Source organism: Suncus etruscus, chromosome 15, assembly GCF_024139225.1.
Source record: "Suncus etruscus isolate mSunEtr1 chromosome 15, mSunEtr1.pri.cur, whole genome shotgun sequence".
Lineage (NCBI taxonomy): Eukaryota > Metazoa > Chordata > Mammalia > Eulipotyphla > Soricidae > Suncus > Suncus etruscus.
The window spans coordinates 60,506,563-60,528,285 of NC_064862.1; the positions used below are offsets into that span (position 1 = coordinate 60,506,563).

General features: G+C 46.6%; 1 protein-coding gene across 2 annotated transcripts in view; it reads right to left on the minus strand.

Moving 5' to 3' along the window:
- Positions 1–17,799, minus strand: part of SGF29 (SAGA complex associated factor 29) — a 42,553-nt gene extending 24,754 nt beyond the window's left edge. For both annotated transcript variants that reach the window (XM_049787819.1, XM_049787818.1), the window contains exon 1: positions 17,631–17,799. The gene's annotated coding sequence lies outside the window, so the exon portion shown is untranslated. The remainder of the gene's footprint in view (positions 1–17,630) is intronic.
- Between the last annotated feature and the right edge of the window lie 3,924 nt (positions 17,800–21,723).

Below are 21,723 nucleotides of genomic sequence, written 5' to 3' on the forward strand. Positions count from 1 at the left end.
GGCAGGCACAGGGGTCTCGTTTGATGCTCAGAGGTTATTCCTGGCTAAGCGCTCAGAAATTGCCCCTGGCTTGGGGGGACCATATGGGATGCCTGGGAATCGAACCACAGTCCTTCCTTGGCAAGCGCTTGCAAGGCAGGCACCTTACCTCTAGCGCCACCTCACCAGCCACGTTGTTGTCCCCGTTGTTGTTTTGGATCACTCACAGCAGTACTCAGGAATTCCTTCTGGTGGGGTTTGAAGACTAAATTGGATGCCAGGGATTGAATTTGTGCTGGCTGTATACCAAGCACCCTACCTGCTGTACTATTCCTCCAGGCCCCAAATTCTTAAAATTAAAGTTAAAAAATAAAGTTTCGGGTCAGAGCAATAGTATAGTGGGTAGGGTACTTGTTTTGCATACGGATGACCTGGTTTTAATCTCTGGGGTCTCATCTGGTCCACTGAGCCCTTATAAGTGATTCCTGAGTGCAGTCATTAGTAAACCCCAAGCACTTCTACATAGTATGACCCAAAAACAAACAAACAAACAAACAAAAAATAGAGGGTCAGAATGATAGAAGGGTAGGGGGCTTGCTTTGTTGACCAGGATTCAATCCCTGGCATTTCATATGGTCCCCCAAGCATAGCCAAGAGTGATTCCTGAGTGCTGAGCCAAGAATAACTAGTACCACAGGGTGTGAAACCAAAACAAAGAAAATAACACTAAAAGGTTTGTCCAGTTCATATACCACAAGATCATATTCACAAGGAAGAAGCAACAAATAAACTGTAAATACCATGATCTCCAGAACACTGTTTGTTTGTTTGTGGGCCACACCTGGCAGTGTTCAGGGGCTACTCCTGGCTCTGTGCTCAGAAATTGCAACTGGCAGGCTCAGGGAACCATATGAAATGCTGGGGATAGAACGCAGTCTGTCTTGGGTCATCTGCGCGCAGGCAAATGCCCTACTGCTGTGCTATCATTCCAGCCCCTCCAGGACAGTAATTGTACATGGGTTCTTTTTTTATTTCTTCTTCTTCTTTTTTTTTTTTTTAGGGGGGGGCCACACCTGGCGGTGCTCAGGGGTTACTCCTGGTTGTCTGCTCAGAAATAGCTCCTGGCAGGCATGGGGGACCATATACCATATGGGACACCGGGATTCGAACCAACCACCTTTGGTCCTGGATCGGCTGCTTGCAAGGCAAACGCTGCTGTGCTATCTCTCCGGACCTGTTTTATTTCTTCTTAATGTTCCCTGACTTTATGTTCAAAATTATGGGATGCTGGGAATTTCTTCTGAGAACTCTGTTTATTGGTGATTGTCCTTCCATGATAACTTTACCTTGTTCTCTTTCTTTGCATCATTGTTCTCATAATTAAAATAAATAAATAAATAATTAAAAATTTTTTTTGCCTTTTGGGGCTGAAGAGATAGCACAGCGGCAGGGTGTTTGTCTTGCACGCAGCCTATCTAGGACCAATGGTGGTTCAAATCCCAGCATCCCCATGCCTGCCAGGAGTGATTTCTGAGCACAGAGCCAGGAGCAACACCTGAGCGCTGCTGGGTGTGACCCAAAAACCAAAAAAAAAATTTTTTTTTTTGCCTTTGTTGATTGGAAAACATAAAGGGGCTGGAGACAGTACAGGGGTTAAGGCACATGCCTATCTATAGCTGACCCAGACTCGATCCCCAGCACCACACATGGTCCACCACTCTGGTGTATAGCCTTAGAGGTGAGTGGAATGGGTGATCCCTGGCACTGCAGGGTCCTCACACTGAAATGTGGTGCCAGAGAGATAGTATAGTGGGTAGGGCACTTGTCTTATATGTGGCCAACCTGGGTTCATTTCCTTGCACCCCATGTTGTACTCCAAGCACCCCCAGGAGTTCTCCCTGAGCACAGAGCCAGGAGTAAGTCCAGAGCACCATGGGTGTGGTCCAGAAACTGGAAAAAGTGAAAATGCTGCGACAAACATTTGCAGACAGGCTTTTGTGTGGACGTCTCTCTCTCCTCTCTTCTCCTCTCTCCTCTCCTCTCCTCTCCTCTCCTCTCCTCTCCTCTCCTCTCCTCTCCTCTCCTCTCTCCTCTTCTCTCTCTCTCTCTCTCTCTCTCTCTCTCTCTCTCTCTCTCTCTCTCTCTCTCTCTCTCTCTCTCTCTCTCTCTCTCTCTCTCTCACTCACTCACCTGACGGCACTCAGGGGTTACTCCTACTTCTGTGCTCAGAAATCACTCCTGCTTCTGTGCTCAGAAATCACTCCTGGCAGGCATTCCTGGGAGACCATATGGGATGCTGGGATTCGAACCACTGTCCGACTGGATTGGCTTTGTGCAAGGAAAATGCCTTACAACTGTGCTATTTCTCTGGCCCGTTTTTGTCTCTTGATTACAGGGGAGTGGAATTACTGGAGCCGTGGCATCTATTTGTGCCTGTGTGGAACTTGTAGGCTGCTCCTACCATGCTGTCCTGCTGAAGCTTCCAGCAATGAAACAGGTGGGCTCCAGTATTAGCACCAACACCCGGTGTGCTGCTGTCACAGAGGGTGTGAATGGAAACCCAGGTTCTGAATACACTTCTCTGAAGGCCAGCAATGCTGGGTACCTTTTCAAGTGCTAACTGGCCACTTGTGGATCTTCTTGGAAGAACTGTTTTGTGCCCAATTTACTGGGTTATTTATCTTTCTTATTACTGGAATGAGACCTTTAAAACACATTTTAAGCTTGTATTAAGTTCAATTTATCTATTTTGCTTTCAACTTCCTTTTTTCCCCCACACCCAATGGTGCTCTTGGCTCTGTACTCTTGACAGGACTCGGGAACATATATGATACGAGGTAGGGATTAAACCTGGGTTTGCAAAATGCAAGTACCCATCCAGCTACACTATCATTCTGGCCTCCATTTATTTTTCTTGGATAGCTTGTTTCCTGGATTCCTTGTTTCTTCCATGCACTAGTCTCATATCACTGCTTTACAGAAGGCCTTTTTTCTGTTTTGGGGGCCACATCCTGCTGTGCTCAGGGCTAACTCCTGGCTCTGTGCTCAAGATCACTACTGGTACAGCTTAGTGGATCATATAGGGAGTCTGGGATTGATTCTAGGTGGGCACATGCAAGGTAAGTACCCTAACTGATGTATTAACTCTTTAGACTTATAAGATGCATTTTAATGCACAGAAGAATGTGTCTCCCCCCACCCCAAAAAAAAAACCTAGTTGGAACTAGAAAGATGTAAAGGTGCTTGCCTTGCCTTGCCTTGTCTTGCCTTGCACATGGCCAACCTGTTTGATCCCAGGCATCACATATGGGCCTGAACACCACCAGAAGTGTATGACCTAAAAAACCAACCAAATGGGGCCGGAGAGATAGCATGGAGGTAGGGCATTTGCTTTTCATGCAGAGGGACGGTGTTCGAATCCCAGTATCCCATATGGTCACCCGAGCCTGCCAGGAGCGATTTCTGAGTGTAGAGCCGGGAGTGACCCCTGAGCATGGCCGGTTGTGACCCAAAACAAAAACAAAAACAAAGAAACAAACCAACCAAACAACAAACAAAAAGCCTATCGCATGGTGATATCTATTTAGAATAGAGATTGGAAATAGATGAATTTGAGAGCATGATCAACATGTAGGTCATTGCTAAAATCTTGGGGACTGATACTTGGGATCACCTGCTCAATGAGGACAAAGGAGAAAGAGCCCCCATTATGCCCCCCACAAAGTAACGAGGAAGATGTCAGCATCCCTGGGAAGGGAAAGATTAGCATGGAGAAGGGTTGCTCCCTCCTGCCAAAACTTTGGGACTGAAACAAAACAAAACTTTGGGACTGGACCAACAGGGCGTTTTCCTTGCATACGACTGGACAAGGTTCAATTCCCAGCATCCCAAATGGTCCCCCAAGCCTGCCAGGAATAACCAACCCCTGAGCATAGCTGGGTGCAGCCCAAAACAAAGACAAAAAAGTAGACAATTTAGAAATCCTGGTCTGAACTACTTCACTTCCTTCTTGGGGGAGGCAAAGGTTAAGAGGTATCCCCAGGGACCTAGTGATGCATCTGCTCAGATCCTGAGGTGTTGGAGGACTTAGGCCATCCTGGAGCTGCCTGGAACCTCCAGGGCCGACCGGATTTGATCCCCAGCATCCCATATGTTCCCAAGTACTGCCAGGAATGGCCTCTGAGCACCACCAGTGTGGACCAAAACCAAACAAACAAAAGTAAGATGGGGTGACCCTATGCTTGCCGCTCTATTCCTCCATCCAGCTGGATTGCTGGGCCTGCTCCATCACATGAGCCTCCACACCCAACCTGCACCACAGCTCCCAAAGCAGATCTACATGCTGCTCAATTAGGATTCCTGTCATCCAGTACAGAAGAGAGCAACCTCCAGTGTAATCATTCAGCATCTTCCTGGGGGTCCAACTGCAAAGACTCACCCCCAACATAGCAAGAACATTAGGAAACTAATGGGCAAGACATATAGAGGCCTACCGAGCTCAATGAGCACAAGAGTATCATCAAAGACAAACACTAACCAGCTCAGTAAACTTTCAATGTCTTTAGTGATACCATGACACAGATGATCAAACTAGCTCAAAAAAAAAACAATAGCACAGAAGGCAGCAAAACACAGGAATATATGAGAACTGGAAAAAAAAAAAAAAGACTATAGCCAGAAAAGACAGGAATGAAGAGCATGGTAGGTAATATTCAAAAACCTAAAAGCATCTCTGAATAGCAGAGTAACGGCAGCTGAGCAAGATTATGCAGCTCCAAGATGAGAAAGAAACCACTAGGAACCAGAGGGTGGTGGGAATTAGTCTGAAAAGAAATGAAGAGCACAGTATAGCTATATGGGATGAGCTCAAGAGGGACAATGTGGGACTCAGCAGAGTGGGGATCCCGCTTTAGGAACTGCCCTGCCTTCCTCTCCCTTCCTTTCTATTTTCCTAAATTTGGTCTTTTCCAGAATCCAACCATTTTGCTTTGAGTTCTCTTGCTTTCAATTTTGACTGCTTGAAACAAGAACCAGCTACAACAGAGAGCAAATTCCAGCCTAGAGTTTGCTGTTTTCATCCCCATCATCCAACAAGGTAAACTGGCTGAGTGCATTTTGTCTCTTTTCTCTCTCGATCCTTTCTCTCCATCCAGCCTCCTAGGCCTACTGCAGCAAGCTGAGGTAGCTCATCTGTTTTCCCTCTCTACTGACAATGTGTCTGGTGGCAGCCATAAATGGGGACAGGAGAATGAACACTCTAGCCCAAGACCAGAGATAGAAGCTCCATCTCTTCCTAAGCTCTCCTGGGTGCTTAGTTGCTAACCCAGTACAGGGGTAAGTACTCTCCTCACTCAAGAGAAATTTTTGTTCTGCATCTGCTGTTCAGGCCGGGAATAAAATGTAGGTTGCCAAAAGAACTGAAGGGTACTACAAGCATTCCCTCGAGCATTCCTAAGGGTACATGGGGTATTCATGAGAAACCTCAAGCCCAGGATGGCTGGACACCTTACTGAGTTACATTCTGATCCCTTAAGTGTGGCCACTCAGGGCTCACTTGGAGCTCTGGCCCTCTCTGATTATCTTTTTCTCTTTCTTGCCATGCTGTTTTCAAGCTATACTTTCTAGCAGGCACCCCTTTATGTCAAAGTTGGGTCTATCTATTCCCATAAAAGACTGGGCATTCATCAGCCAGGTGAAAATTATACAGTGACTGCTGGTCTCAAGACACAAATGTAAGGCATGGTAAAATCAACCCCAGAAAAAAATCCTCTCTACCACCTTTTGGGGCCTTGCTTTCCCTCCTGACACCCATCCTCCCTTCCTTCTCCTTTCTCTGCCCTCGAGGATTAGGCAAAGCCATCATACCCAGGGTGAGTGGCACTTAGATACCTCCGAGGTTGTGGGTGGGGAAGGCTGGAATAAAATGGTTTAACACAGGCAAAGGGAAACATCTTATGCCCAGACCTCAGTTTTGCCATTTGATGCTTCTTAAAACAAGTTCCATAGATCACCCTTCTAGATGTCCTGTGTTTGTGACCTGTGACTGACACTTCCAGGGAGGTGGCGACTGAAGTTGTGACCCCTGGGTTAGGTAATCGTCCAAGACCAGAGACAGAGACTCCATTAAAATTCTAGCTGCTGGGGCTGGAGAAGTGGTTCAAGTGGTAAGGTGTCTGCCTTGCATGTGCTAATCTAGGATGAATGTGGTTCAATTCCCCAGCGTCCCATAAGGCCCCCCAAGCCAGGAGCGCATAGCCAAGAGTAACCCTTGAGCGTCACTGGGTGTGGCCCAAAAACAAAGAAACAAACAAACAAAAAATTCTAGCTGCTGAAAATAACTTATTGAGACTGAAGACAGGGCTTTTTCTGATACAAACAGATAAAATAACCTCAAGATTGTAGCCTAATTCCCCAGTATTCTGACCCTGCTTATCTGCGTGTGCACATCTGCTCTAGGAGGATGTGTTCACCTCTTTATAAGGCTGGAAACACTATCATCGAGGTGGCAGGATTTGGGCAGCCTAATAAAACTCTTTGAAACTCTTATGCTTTTCCAGGACTCGGAGTCTCTGTGCGACCCCATACAGAGAGTAAAAAAAACCGCTCAAGAACAGAGGCAAGGCATAGATGAGCCCAACAAAACTATCCAGCTAAAAAATAAAATTAAATAAAGAATCATCAAAGACCCTGAAGGACAGGAAGGCAAATGTGATGAAGAAACAATAGTTAGGGGCTGGCGAGATAGCATGGAGGTAGGGCATTTGCTTTCCATGCAGAAGGACAGTGGTTGGAATCCCGGCATCCCATATGGTCCCCCGTGCCTGCCAGGGTTTCTGAGCGTAGAGCCAGGAGTAACCCCTGAGCTCTGCCGGGTGTGACCCAAAACAAACTAACAAACAAAAAAAAACAATAGTTAAAGAAATCATCAGTAAGAACTTGCCAGAGCTGAGGATTACAGACACCTAGATCCAAGAGGCCCCAAAGGGTCCCAGAGAAAACAGAAATATATTCAAAACAACAAAATCCAAAGACAGGACTGAATATTGAAAGCAGCAAGAAAAAAAAAACAAAATTTACATATCAAGGAAAGCACATAAGATGTAGAGCAGATCTATCCCATGAGAGTCTATAAGCAAGGAGACTAGAGGAACAGAGTACAAAGTCAGTGACAGGAACTCCTCACCAAGAATGATCTATCTGGGGCTGGAGTAATAATAGCACAGTGGCATGGTGTTTGCCTTGCACAGGCCAAACCAATGGACCCCGATTGGCATCCCATATAGTCCCCCAAGCCTGGCAGGAGCGATTTCTGAATGCAGAGCCAGGAGTAACTCCTGAGCATTGCCAAGTATTACCCCCCCCCCCATCACTACCCACAAAGGTTATGTCTCCATTTATTAAGGAAGCACATACCTTAAGCACCAGACGTGGTGGCTTTTTTTTTTTTTTTTTTTTTTTTGGTTTTTCGGGCCACACCCATTTGATGCTCAGGGGTTACTCCTGGCTAAGCGCTCAGAAATTACCCCTGGCTTGGGGGGACCATATGGGACACGGGTGATCGAACCGCGGTCCTTCCTTGGCTAGCGTTTGCAAGGCAGACACCTTGCCTCTAGCGCCACCTTGCCGGCTCCACGTGGTGGCTTTTGGCTTTCCTGGTGCAGTGCCTAATTTTTCCTCCCAAGAAATATCTGCCAGAAGGCCCGTTTGGAGAACTCAATCATTGACCCTTGCGTGGATTACTGGCTATAATTCTGACATGGCTGTGACATTATATTTCTCTTTTTCTTTTATTTTCATTTTTGTCTCCTTTTCTACTACAGTAATTCAGCCTTAGTTATCTTGCAGCACAAAGAAATTTCGGTACCAATGAAAGCCCGCCTAAAGCTCCCTGCTGGCTAATTTATTTGTAACTCTTTTTTTTTTTTTGGTTTTTGGGCCACACCTGGCGGTGCTCAGGGGTTACTCCTGGCTGTCTGCTCAGAAATAGCTCCTGGCAGGCACAGGAGACCATATGGGACACCGGGATTCGAACCAACCACCTTTGGTCCTGGATCAAGGCAAACACCGCTGTGCTATCTCTCCGGGCCCTATTTGTAACTCTTACTCCAAGTAAAACCTGGCGCCAGCAGCTTGTTTTTCTGAGTCTAGCTCCATCATAGTAAACAGTTATTTCCGTCCCCCCAAAAATCCACTTCCTGGCCACTGCAAATACATTTCTTCCAAAACCTGTCTCGCTCCTCCTGGTTTCTTGAAAAATCTGTTTTTTGCTTACCCAAAAACACCTCCACCTCATCTCTTCACCCAGCCCTCTAGCAGGGCTCTTTCTCACCAACACTGGGTAGTTATTTGATATGTAGATTCTAGGGCCTGGTCTTATTATACTGTCCCTCCGGAAAATCTCCTACTCTTTGTTTTCCCTGAAGACACCTTGCATACCAGAGTTTGTGCTTAAAATGTCATTCGCTGAACAGTAAAATTTGTCTCTCGTCTCATGGATGTGGGTCCCCATACAATGCATTTTATGTGGTCTCATTTATTTCATATTTCATATTCGTCTGCCTTATGCTCCCGCTTTCTCCCCATAAAGTTTCTCGGACCCTACGAAGGTTTTGCTTAGGGACACAGCATGTCCACAGCACCGCCCCCCCCCCCGAAAAAAAAGAATGCTCTATCCAGCTAGGTTGGCAATCAACCATCACAAAAGGACTTGAAATAAATGTTTTAATGCCTGCCAAGGAGGCAAGATGGGGTGTGGGAGGAACCTTCAGACATTGGTGGAGGAAGGGGTCACTGGTGTTGGAGCATTGATGTCTGAAATAATTCCATTATGAGCAACTTTGAAAGTCACTTTTTTTGGGTTTTTTTGGGTCATACCCAACAGCACTCAGGAGTTACTTCTGGCAGGCATGAGGGACCATATGGGATGCCAGGATTTCAACTGGGGTCCGTCCTGTGTTAGCTGCGTACAAGGCAAACACCTTACCACTGTGCTATTGTTCCAGCCCCTGAAAGTCACATTCTTAAAAAAATTTGAAAAAGGGGTTGGAGTAATATCACAGTGGGTAGGGAGGGACATTTGCTTTGCACACGGCAGACATAGGTTTGATCCCCAGCATCCTATATGGTTCCCCAAGCCTGCCAGAAGTAATTTCTGAACACAGAACCAGAAGTAACCCCTGAGTGCTGCAGGGTATGGTCCAAAAACCAAAAAGGAGAACTTTATGGTAAAATTAAAGCATGACATGGGGTGGGGTGGAGATATAGTGTAGCGGTAGGGTGTTTGCCTTCAATGATGAAGGACAGTGTTTCTTCTTCTTTTTTTTTTTTTTTTTGGTTTTTCGGGCCACACCCATTTGATGCTCAGGGGTTACTCCTGGCTAAGCGCTCAGAAATTGCCCCTGGCTTGGGGGGACCATATGGGATGCAGGGGGATCGAAACGCGATAGCGATCTTTCCTTGGCTAGCGCTTGCAAGACAGACACCTTACCTCTAGCACCACCTCGTCGGCCCCAGGACAGAGTTTCTTATCCTGGCATCCCATATTGTCCCCCGAGCCTGCCAGGAGCGATTTCTGAGCATAGAGCCAGGAGGAACCCCTGAGCGCTGCTGGGTGTGACCCAAAAACCAAAAAAAAAAAAAAGGGGGGGGGAGGGGCCGGAGACATAGCATGGAGGTAAGGCGTTTACCTTTCATGCAGAAGGTCATCGGTTCGAATCCCGGCATCCCATATGGTCCTCCGTGCCTACCAGGAGCAATTTCTGAGCACGGAGCCAGAAAAAAACCCTGAGCACTGCCGGATGTGACCCAAAAACCACACACACACACACACACACACACACAAGCATGACATGGGGCCAGATAGAGTAGGGCACTTGCCTTGCATGAAGCTGACCTGAGTTTGATACCTGATGTCACATAAGGTCCCCTCAGCCACACCAGGAGTAATCCCTGATCAGGTGTGTCACCCAAACCAAAATAAATAAATTAAAGCATGAGTTACAGTCAATAACACCTATCTATCACCTCTCCCTGCCTTCCTCTGAACAAGAGGCACAGCAGACTCACTCTGGGTCCCATACCCCATATACTCCATCAGTCTAATATGAACCTGGTACTTCTTTCCCTATACTTCTTGAGCCAATAAGAATAGTTGCTTTAGGGCCGGGAAGGTGGCGCTAGAGGTAAGGTGTCTGCCTTGCAAGCGCTAGCGTAGGACGGACCACGGTTCGATCCCCCAGCGTCCCATATGGTCCCCCCAAGCCAGGGGCAATTTCTGAGCGCATAGCCAGGAGTAACCCCTGAGCGTCAAACGGTGTGGCCCAAAAAACAAAACAAACAAAAAAAAAGAATAGTTGCTTTAGGGGCTAGAGAGATAGCATGGAATAAGGCATTTGCCTTGCATGCAGAAGGACGATAGTTCAATTCCCAGCAACCCATATGGTCCCCTGAGCCTGGCAGGAGCGATTTCTGAGTGTAGAGCCAGGAGTAACCCCTGAACACAGCCGGGTGTGACCCAAAAACCAAAAAAAAAAAAAAAAAGAATTGCTTTAAAAAAAAAAAAAGACTAAAAGGGGGGAAGCACAGTGATAGGCCCTTTGCCTTGCACGCAGCCAATCCAGGACTGATGGTGGTTTGAATCCCGGCATCCCATATGGTCCCCCATGCCTGCCAGGAGTGATTTCTGAGAGCAGAGCCAGAAATAAACCCTGAGCACCGCTGGATGTGACCCCCCCCCCAGAAAAATAGAATAAAAGGGGCTGAAGAGAATACAGGTGGGTAGGGCATTTGACTTGCACATAGCTGACCTGCGTTCGATCCTCAGCATATCCCATATGGTTCCCCAAGCCCACAGGAGTGTCCCAAGTGCAAAGCTGGGAGTAACCCCTGCATATAGCTGGGTGTGGCCCAAAAAGAAAAGGGAAAAGAAGGCATTTGCAAGCCCCATGTTTACTTCTAACATTGCTTCACTGCTCCCCTCCATAGCAGCAACACTAAATTTCCAGTGTCCTTCCCACATAAACATGCTTTCATGCTGTGCAAGCTTGTCAGCCTGTCTGACAATCCCTTGCTCTCTTCTCCTCTGGGTCTCCAATGTACTCATTCATTTTTCAAGGTCCAAATCAAATGTAAGCACAACTTGCCAACCGTTTGTGGAATCCGGAGAATGGGTATTTGGAGTAAAAGTAGAGTAAAAGTAAAGCTAGTCATAGCCAGAAATGACTGGCAGGGGTATGATAGGGTGACTTCTTTACTTATCACATGTTCCCCATGAGATGATGAGGAGGAGGAGGAGGAAGAAGAGGAAGAAGAGAAGAAGGAGGAAGGAAGAAGGAGGAAGGAGGAGGAGGAAGAGGAACAAGAAGAGGAAGAGGAAGAGGAAGAAGAAGAGGAAGAAGAGAAGGAGGAAGGAGGAAGGAGGAAGGAGGAGGAGGAGGAGGAAGAGGAAGAGGAAGAGGAAGAGGAAGAAGAAGAAGAAGAAGAAGAAGAAGAAGAAGAAGAAGAAGAAGAAGAAGAAGAAGAAGAAGAAGAAGAAGAAGAAGAAGAAGAAGAAGAAGAAAGAAAGAAGAAGAAAGACAGCATCCCCATCTGGTTCCCCCAAGCCTGCCAGGAACAATTTCTGAGCACAGAGCTAGGAGTAACCCCTGAGCGCTGCAGGGTGTCGCCCGAAAACAAAAAAGAAAAGAATGCATTCAGTCATTTCCAGAGTCCATTTAGAGCAGGGGTCTCAAACTCAATTTACCTGGGGGCCGCAGGAGGCAAAGTCGGGGTGAGGCAGGGCCGCATAAGGGATTTCACAAAAATAAAAAGTCCTCGAACGTCATTATTAACAGTTTTAATTATTTCTTCTGAACATGAATAGAACATTAGATCATGAACAGTTCTTCTGAACATGGCATCTTTTGCCTATTCCTTGCTGCCAGAGACTTAACAGTGCTTCTTCTCACAAATCTGAACCACATTTGGCTTTAGAGAGGAAGCAGTTGAGACCCACAGTATAGCTTGAAGATGATCATCAGTAAGTCTAGACCTGTACTTTGTTTGTTTGTTTTTTTGTTTTTGGGCCACACCCGGCGGTGCTCAGGGGTTACTCCTGGCTGTCTGCTCAGAAATAGCTCCTGGCAGGCACGGGGGACCATATGGGACACCGGGATTTGAACCAACCACCGTTGGTCCTGGATCGGCTGCTTGCAAGGCAAACAACGCAGTGCTATCTCTCCGGGCCCTAGACCTGTACTTTGACTTACTGAAGTTCAATGTGGAGAATAACTTTTCACACAAATATGTGCTCCCAAAAAGGCACATGGTGCACTTGAACATTCAGGGAAGCTGGGGGGCAATTCTCTCAAAAATTGCTCATGCATGTCTGCTTTTCCACTAATCTCCCTGAACTTGGCTTTGAGATCAGAGTTGCACTGCAGGTCAATGAGCTCCATTTGAAGCACAGGAGGGGCATCTTGCACATCAAAGGAAAAGGGGTCCACAAAAATTTGGAAAATGGCTCTGTGCTTTTTGAATCCTGCAAATCTGTGATCAAATTCCTTTTCTAGCTTAAAAATAGCATCAACATATTTCTCACCACTGAATGGTATGCCTGCATCGACAAGTTCCTTGCATGCTGTGAAATGGCAAAGGTTTGTCTGAGAGAGCTGGGATTTCCATAACAGAAGTTTTATGGAGAATGCTCTCACGTTGTCATAGGCAGCACTGATAAGCTGCCCCAGGCCTTGTAACATCTTGTTTAGTACATTCAGCTTATGTGTGATGTCAACAAGAAAAGCTAAGTCCACAAGCCATTTGTGATCACTCAACTCAGAAACAGCATTCCCCTCCTTCTCCATGAAGTCTTTCACTTCTTCTCTCAACTCAAACAATCTTCAGGACATTTCCCCTGTTGAGCCAACGTACCTCGGTGAAATAGAGCATATCTCCATATTCTGACTCCATTTCCTCTAAAAAAGCACGGAACCTCCTGTGCTTTAAGCCCCTGGATCTGATTTGGTTGATGCATCTCACAACAACAGACATCACATTGTCACATGACAGGAATTTACTCAAAGGGCCTGCTGATGGATAATGCAGTGAAGAGCAATGGCCTTCTCTACACCCTCCTCTTCAAGTTTTTTTTGAACAAGTGCCACCAGTCCATTTTTCCTCCCTGTCATTGATGGCACTCCATCGTTATTATTCCAACAAACCTCTTCCATGGCAAACCTGCATTCTCAATGGCATCACACAGTTGCCGAAATATCTCATTAGCGGTGGTCTGGCCATGCATTGGAATTATTGTGAGCAGTTCCTCTGTCAATTCAAAATTGCAATCAACACCACGGACATAAATTGTGAGCTGCACAGTGTCTGTTATATCTGTGTCCTCGTCAAGAGCAACTGAGTCTGCATCAAAACATTTGGCTTTCTCACACAGTTCAAGATGTCATTTGACATGTCAGAAATGTGCTCTGCCAGTGTTGGCTGATTTTGGTAAACTGACCTTTCTTTTCCGGACAGATAATACTTAATAATGCAGCCTATAACATGCATTTTTTTTTTTTTTTTGGTTTTTGGGCCACACCCGGTAACGCTCAGGGGTTACTCCTGGCTATGCGCTCAGAAGTTGCTCCTGGCTTGGGGGACCATATGGGACACCGGGGGATCGAACCGCGGTCTGTCCAAGGCTAGCGCAGGCAAGGCAGGCGCACCTTACCTTTAGCGCCACTGCCCGGCCCATAACATGCATTTTTTAACAAACTCTCCTTCTGTGAATGGTTTCCCTGCCTTAGCAATCATCTCACTAACCATGTAACTAGCTTCGACTGATGCAACATTCTCCTTGGTTGCTTTCTTGAAGAAATCTTGTTGCCTCATTAGACATGCTTTAAGACTGGCAACCAGAGCCCGGAGAGATAGCACAGCGGTGTTTGCTTTGCAAGCAGCTGATCCAAGACCAAAGGTGGTTGGTTTGAATCCCGTTGTCCCATATGGTCCCCCGTGCCTGTCAGGAGCTATTTCTGAGCAGACAGCCAGGAGTAACCCCGGAGCACCGCCGGATGTGACCCAAAAACCAAAAAAAAAAAAAAAAAAAAAGACTGGCAACCCGCTTGGCTCTCTCATTTCCTTGATATTTTGCACATTCCTCAGCATGTTTAGTTGAATAATGGCGTTTCAAGTTGTATTCCTTGTGCACTGCAACTTTCTCTGAGCAAATAAGACATGTGGGGATGCCCCTGTGCTCAACAAAGAAATACTGCACCTCCCACTTTTCCTGGAATTGTCTGTGCTCATCATCAATCTTTCTCTTCATTACAGGCTTTGATGAAGTCATGATGAAGGTATGACAAAATCTAATTCTGTAATAAACTTCTCTCCCTTAGGCCTCCTATAATGCAAGGGACAGCGGGCAGGAGCAGTGGAACTGACGTCTGCGCTAGGCGCAAAGTATTCGCGATTATTCGCTTACTGAATATTTGCAATAAAAAATCATATTAGTAGGGCTGGAGAGATAGCACAGAGGTGTTTGCCTTGCAAGCAGCCGAATCCCGGCATCCTATATGGTCCCCCGTTCCTGCCAGGAGCTATTTCTGAGCAGATAGCCAGGAGTAACCCCTGAGCACCGCCAGGTGTGGCCCAAAAAACAAAAACAAAACAAAACAAAATCATATTAGTAAGAAAAAAATCACAAAAAATTGCATTAAACATTTGCATACCCCGAACGAAACTGCTCGGGGTATGCGAATGTTTAATGCGATTTTTTTCTTACTAATGCGATTTTTTTCTGCGATATTTGAAGGCCAGCCATGGGCCACAAAATGTTGTACGGAGGGCCGCAAACGGCCTGCGGACCACGAGTTTGAGACCCCTGATCTAAAGGCACAAGGCCTGGAAGTAACAAAGTACTCAAACTAGAGTCCTGAACCCTTTAAACTTAAAAAACACTGCAAGAGGGGCCGGGAAGGTGGCGCTAAAGGTAAGGTGTCTGCCTTGCAAGCACTAGCGTAGGACGGACCGTGGTTCGATACCCCAGTGTCCCATATGGTCCCCCCAAGCCAGGGGCGATTTCTGAGCGCATAGCCAGGAGTAATTCCTGAGTGTCAAATGGGTGTGGCCCAAAAACCAAAAAAAAAAAAACAAAAAAACAAAACAAAACAAAACAAAAAAAACACTGCAAGAATTCTGAAGTGGGACTTTCAAAATCTCTTTCTACTCCAGAGAAAAATCAGTTGCTACCAACTTAGTCAAGGAGGGACAATTTTCTGCCTCTGAAAAGAGGTAATTCCCCTTTATAAATTTATGATCTTTCAATAATTCCTATCAAGCATCTATTCAGTGCCAGACACGGATCTCCAAGCACCAAACCCTTGCCTTTTTCTTGGGAAATGGTCCAGAAAGGAACAAAGACATAATACTATTCCAGATTCTTATTTGTAGGTAAAAACAAAACAAAAATCATTCTAAAGGGGGTTAGACAGAATAAATGAATAACTATGAATGACAGAAAGCGTCAAAGAATAAAGCACAAATCTTCCAGATTAAAGGCTCAACCAATCTACATGCTACAACTAGATAGCCAGGAGTGAAGCTTCAAAGCTTCAAGGACAATTATGTGCTAACAGGTTGATGGAGAAAAAGGGTGAAGAGAAGGACACTAAGAGTATCTCAAGATGTTTGGTCTGAGCAATTGGAAGACTGGGAAAGTAGGCTGGGAAAGGTGTGGGGAAAGGTAAAAATTAAAAATTCCAGTCTGGCAGGGTCAGAGCAATAGCACAAGTAGGGCATTTTTCTTGCATGCAGCTGACCCAGGACGAACTCGGGTTCAATGCCCAGCATCCCATGGTCCCCTGAGCCTGCCAGAAGTAACACCTGAGCACTGCCAGGTGTGGCCCAAATCCCGCCCCCCCCCCCCCCGCCCAATCCTGTCTGGATATGTCTAAACTGTGGATGGGCATTTAAGAAGAAGGTTATGGTTCAATTCCCCGCGTTCCACATGATCCCCCGAACCTGCCAGGAGCAATTTCTTTTTTTTTTTTTTTTTTTTTTTTTTTTGGTTTTTGGGTCACACCTGGCGGTGCTGAGGGGTTACTCCTGGCTGTCTGCTCAGAAATAGCTCCTGGCAGGCACGGGGGACCATATGAGACACCGGGATTTGAACCAACCACCTAAGATCCTGGATCGGCTGCTTGCAAGGCAACCGCCGCTCCGGGCCCAGGAGCAATTTCTGAGCAAAGAGCCAGGAGTAGCCCCTAAGCGCCGCCAGGTATGGCCCCCTCCCCCCCCAAAAAAAGAGGAAGTACAGGGGCCAGGGCCAGAGCAATAGTACAGCAGATAGGGTCCTTGCCTTGCATGTGGACGACCTGGATTTGAACCCTAGCATCCCATATGGTTCCTCCTGAGCACTACAATAACCCCTGAAGAGCAGAACCAAGACCAAGTTCTGATCACAGCCAGGTATGATCCTCCAACCCCCCTAAAAAGAAATAATCTAGGATAAATAAGTAGAATTATTAAAGACAAGGATGGGACAAAAGCCAGCAGAGGTTCTGAGTTGCTGAGCTTGAATTGGTATATAGATAAAGTAATGGCATACATGTGTTGCGTATACAGGGCCCTGAGTTCCATCCCTGCACCATGTGGTTCCCAGCACAAGTGGCAGCGGCCCCAGAACTGCAGTGCCAGGCTGAGAGCACCGAACCCTCAAGTCCATACCATTGTTCTTGGTATCCCTCCCAGTGGCCCAGCCTCACCCTTGTCCCTTCCTCTAACACCACTAGTGTGGCTCCTCATAAAATGATCCCTGAGTGGTGGCAGTGCCAGGTGTAAATCCTGAGCACCTCTGAGATGGCCCCCAAACAAAGGCTACATCAACAAGAATCATTTTTTCCTACTAGGGTCTGGGGACATATGCCCGGCTCATAGGAAGTCCTGTGCATCCACTGTAAGGGGAAGTGATTGAGCATCAAGATCCTGCTATGGGAATCAAAGCAATAGTACTGCGGGTAGGATGCTTGCCCAGCACCCCAGGTTAGATCCCTGGCACCCCACTTGGGCCTCTGAGCATCGCCAGGAGTCATTCTGCGGTGCAGAGCCAGAAGTAAGCCCTGAGCTCCATCCCAAAACCAAAACAACGAAAGAGTAAGTGCTATGGGATGGGCATCGAGGACTTAACTCTGCCTCTGCCAACCCAGAGAGGAGGGGAGCTGTGAGGTCGTCACGACAAGGCGGGAAGAAGGGAGAAAAGATTGGTGTGAATGAAAATGATGCCTTGGGAGGGAGGCATGCACACAGGTGGCTGGCGGATGAGGAGGCATCTGGGGGGGCAAATGAAGGTGGTGCTGCAACAGGTGCACATTTTGGGCAAAGGGTCAAAGTGCCAGGGTGGAAGTGGGGGGGTGTCTCTCGCCATGCCTCATCTCCTCGCACCTGGGCCGCAACCCCACCTGGCGGCTCCGCGTGCCGAGCAGCCCACCTACCCGCGGCCGCAGGGCGCATGCGCGGGAGCCTCCCGCCGCCGACTCCGCCCCCCCCGACCCCCGGGCGCATGCGCACCGCCCCGTGAGCGCCTCTGCAGCGAGGCCCGGGGAAAGGAACTCCCGGGATCCCAGTCTTCCCGGGCTCGCGCCAATCTTGGAGGGGTCCCAGCCCGCACCCCTAATCCGCACCTACTCAGCCACGAGAAAATCGAGCACGTCGTGCTAGGAGCTGCGAGGGCGGGAGGAGGCGAGTCCTTCCGAGGCTTCTCGGGCTGCGGCGAGAGCGCGCCCCTGTTCGAAGATTCGCGGCTCCTCGGGCACCACACGCTTTTTTCCCTTTTATGAGCTTAGGCGCAGCGCGGTGGGCCCCCTCTGCGCATGCGGCGTCCTCCTCCTCTGTGACGTGCCGCGTTGCCCCCTGGGAAATGTAGTTTTTAGCCGGGATGCTTGTTTCTTTACCACCTTGGCTGAAATTGATACTTGAGAGCAAGGAAGGTTTTTGCATGTTTTACAGTGTCCTATCTCATTTCTCATAGCCTCTATCAAATAATTATATTTAAAACTAAACGACGAGCCTGTTGTTGACTGAGGGAAAGAGCAAATATATGCTCAATAGTTTATTTCAATTTGGCTATGAACCTAAAATCTGCACAAAAAATTTTATCTATTAAAATAAACTTTAGGGGCCGGAGCGGTGGCGTAAGCCGTAAGGCGTCTGCCTTGCCTGCGCTAGTCTAGAACGGACCTTGGTTCGATCCCCCCGTGTCTTCTATGGTCCCTCAAGCCAGGCGCGATTTCTGAGCGCATAGCCAGGAGTAACCCCTGAGCATCACTGGGTGTGGCCCTCCCCCCCCCCCCGAAAAAAAAAGATAAAATAAACTTTAAAAATCTGGAAAGATTGTACAGCAGGTAAGGTGTTTGACTTGCATTTAGTCAACCTGGATTCGATCCTTGGCATCCCATATGGCCTCACCAGCTCTATCAGAAGTGATACCTGAGGGCAGGGCCAGGAATAAACTGAGTACTGCTAGGAGTGATCCCTGAGAACACATCTAGGAGTAAACACTTACCCCAAAAACAAAACAAGCAAAACAGAATCTATGGTTTCAATGAGCTATCTCGGGCTGGTATTTAATCCATAATTTTCTATTCATCAGGTCTTTTTTTCTTTAGTCTTATTTATACTGAATGATACCTTTAATTGATACAATCTCAGTTCTGTATCTCTCTTATCCTGAATGTATAACAGGTTCCTGATAGCAGAATATTTACAGACTTTGTATTGGTTCAGGAACTTTTTTGTCTGAAAGCCAAATGCCAACTTTAGTTGCTCCTCAGGAAAGATGGGACTCACAATTACTCACTTAAATTTACACTAAATTTCTGGTATTATGGACTGTAGAGACATATTGCCTTGCATGAGTCAACCCCAGGCTCCATATCTCCATAAGTTATCTTGAGCACCACTAGGAGTGATTCTTGAGCACATATCCAGGAGTAAACCCTGAGCACAGTCAGTTGTGACCCCAAATAAAGCAAAAATAAAAATTCCTCCTTATGTTTCTACAATAAACCTATTTATTATATTGGGTTTTTTGTTTTTGTTTTCTGGGGTTTTTTTTTTGGGGGGTGTCACACCCAGCAGCTCTCAGGAGTTCCTTTTGGCTCCACACTCAGAAGTTGCTCCTGGCAGGTTGGGGGACCATATGGGATGCTGAAATTCGAACCACCATCCTTCTGAATGCAAAGCAAACGCCCTATCTCCATGCTATCTCTGCAGCCCTGGATTGCTATTTTTGTTGTTTTAGAGTGTTGACCATATGTCTGCGAGAATTCTGGCTTACTTTTCTCATCCTAAATTTCCCAAAAGAATCATCTGTCTTGGCTTTTTAAATTTAAATATATATATATATATATATATATATATATATATATATATATATATATCTTGTTCTATCTGTTTTAACGAAATGAGATAGGTGATGACTAGAAATAAAAATGACTCCCCTCTCACAAAAAGTGCTGTTTCTCAGGTCGAAGTGGTAGCACAATGGGTAGGGCATTTGCTATGCACGTGGCTGACCCAGGTTCAACCCCCAGCATCCATTATGGTCGTGGAGCCTGCCAGGGGTAATTTCTGAGCATAGAGCCAGGACTAACCCTTGAGCATTGCTGGATATGGCCAAAAACAAACGAGTGCTCTTTCTCTTCTCTTTAGTCATTTCTCTTTCTCCATCTCTCTAGACCCCCCTTTGTTTTTTGTTTTGTTTTGTTTGTTTGTTTTTTGGCCACATCTGGCAGTACTCGGGTTACTTCTGACTCTGCACTCAGAAATCACTCCTGGCTCGGGGAACCTTATGGGATGTTAGGGATCTAACCTGCATCTGCCCTGGGTCAGCTGCTTGCAAGGCAAACACCCTACTGCTGTGCTGCCATTCCAGCTGCTCTAGACCCCTTTTTAGGCAGACTCACCCCCACCTTTATTTCAGTTTTCATTTTCTCATCTTCCACCAGTAGCTGAGCTAAGACCCAGAGTTATACTTGAAATCACATATTTCCTCCCCACCCAATTTAATCTATCACTAACGTGAAGTATAAAAATAACAGCTTGCATTTCTTGGGCACGGTTGAAATGCTTTGCCCTGTATTTGTTTATGCAGCATTATCCATCCTTCATCTACTCTATCCACCCAAGCTTCCAGTGCTTCTGCCCCTCCCAAATAATGTCAAAAGCTTTTTTTCTTTTTACTGATAGATACAGAATTGTTACTGGCACATCATCATCATCAGGCTGTGCATAGCGTCTTGTGTGTGTGTGTGTGTGTGTGTGTGTGTGTGTGTGTGTGTGTGTGTGTGTGTGTGTATGTGTGTGTGAAGTCTATATATTTTGTAGGGTCTTGTAGGGTGTTTTTTGGGGAAAGTTATAACCAGTGGTCCTCGGGTTACTCCTGGCTCTGCACTCAGAAATTACTCCTGTCAGACTCAGGAAACCATATGGAATGACAGAGATTGAACCCAGGTTGTTCTGATGCAAAGCAAACACCTTACATGCTGTGCTATCGCTTTGACCCCTTTGTAGGGTCTTTTATCTCTTTTTCTCTACTCCTCCTATCTCCCTCAATAGGAATGTCTTCATAAAATGTGTTATTCTTGGTATGACCTAAATGACACTAAACTATATAAACATTTCTATTTTTCATTTTTTTTCCCCATTCAGAACTAACTATGCTTTGAAGACCTATCCTTAAGCTCACACCCACAGGTGCTCAGGACTACTCCTGGTGGGGCTCATGGCATTATATGTAGTACCAGGAATCAAAACCAAGTCTGCAACATGCAAGGCAAGTGCCTTACTTGCTATACTAGATTTTCCCACCCTAATATGCTGGATTTCTAAATTTCAACTATTTGTTACCATGAATAGTCTCATACCTGGCCCCTAGTGGCCTATGTGAGGATTTTTTTCTGGGCTGTGAAATCAATTAGTGAGGGACAAAACAACCTTCCTTCCCACTCCAGCCTCCCCAGGCATTTTCTCATCTCAGAGCAGCTTCACTTCCTCCCACAGGATCCATTGCCCTCCCCTAATGACCCCATCTCTCCTCATCTTCAGCTCTGCTTGATGTGTTCACTTCTCAAGGCCTAGAGAATTGTTTTGGGGAGCATACAGCTTTACAATGGCCACAACTTTGAGTTCTTTGAAGCCTAACTGGATTCATGTCAGTCCTATTCCTCACCCCTTAGATTGAGTCATTCCAGGAAGGTTGGGTTCCCCTCCTTTTATGCTCATCAAACTGCAACTTAGCTCTTAGCTTGGTCCCTATGTTGCACTCAAGCTCCCTGAACTCAGTGAGAGCTGCCAAAGCTGAGATGGACAAGAAACTTTCTCGTTCATCCCAAACACTGCAGGGAGGCCTCTGACACTGGACCAATGACTCAAAGACTACGATAACATTTATGCTCTGAAACTATATTTAGGGTGTCAATTAAGAGCATTAACTCTTGAGCTGGAGAGATAGCACAGTGGTAAGGCGTTTGCCTTGCACACAGCTGATCCAGGATGGATGGTGGTTCAAATCCCAGCATCCCATATGGTCCCCAGAGCTTGCCAGGGGTGACTTCTGAGCACAGGGCCAGGAGTAAACCCTGAGCATCGACGGGTGTGACCACCCCCCCCCCCGCAAAAAAACCCAAAAAAACAAAGAGCATTAACTCTTAAGAGATTAAATAAAGCATTGCCCTATATCCTAACAAGATATGAGTGAACAAGATATGACTACAG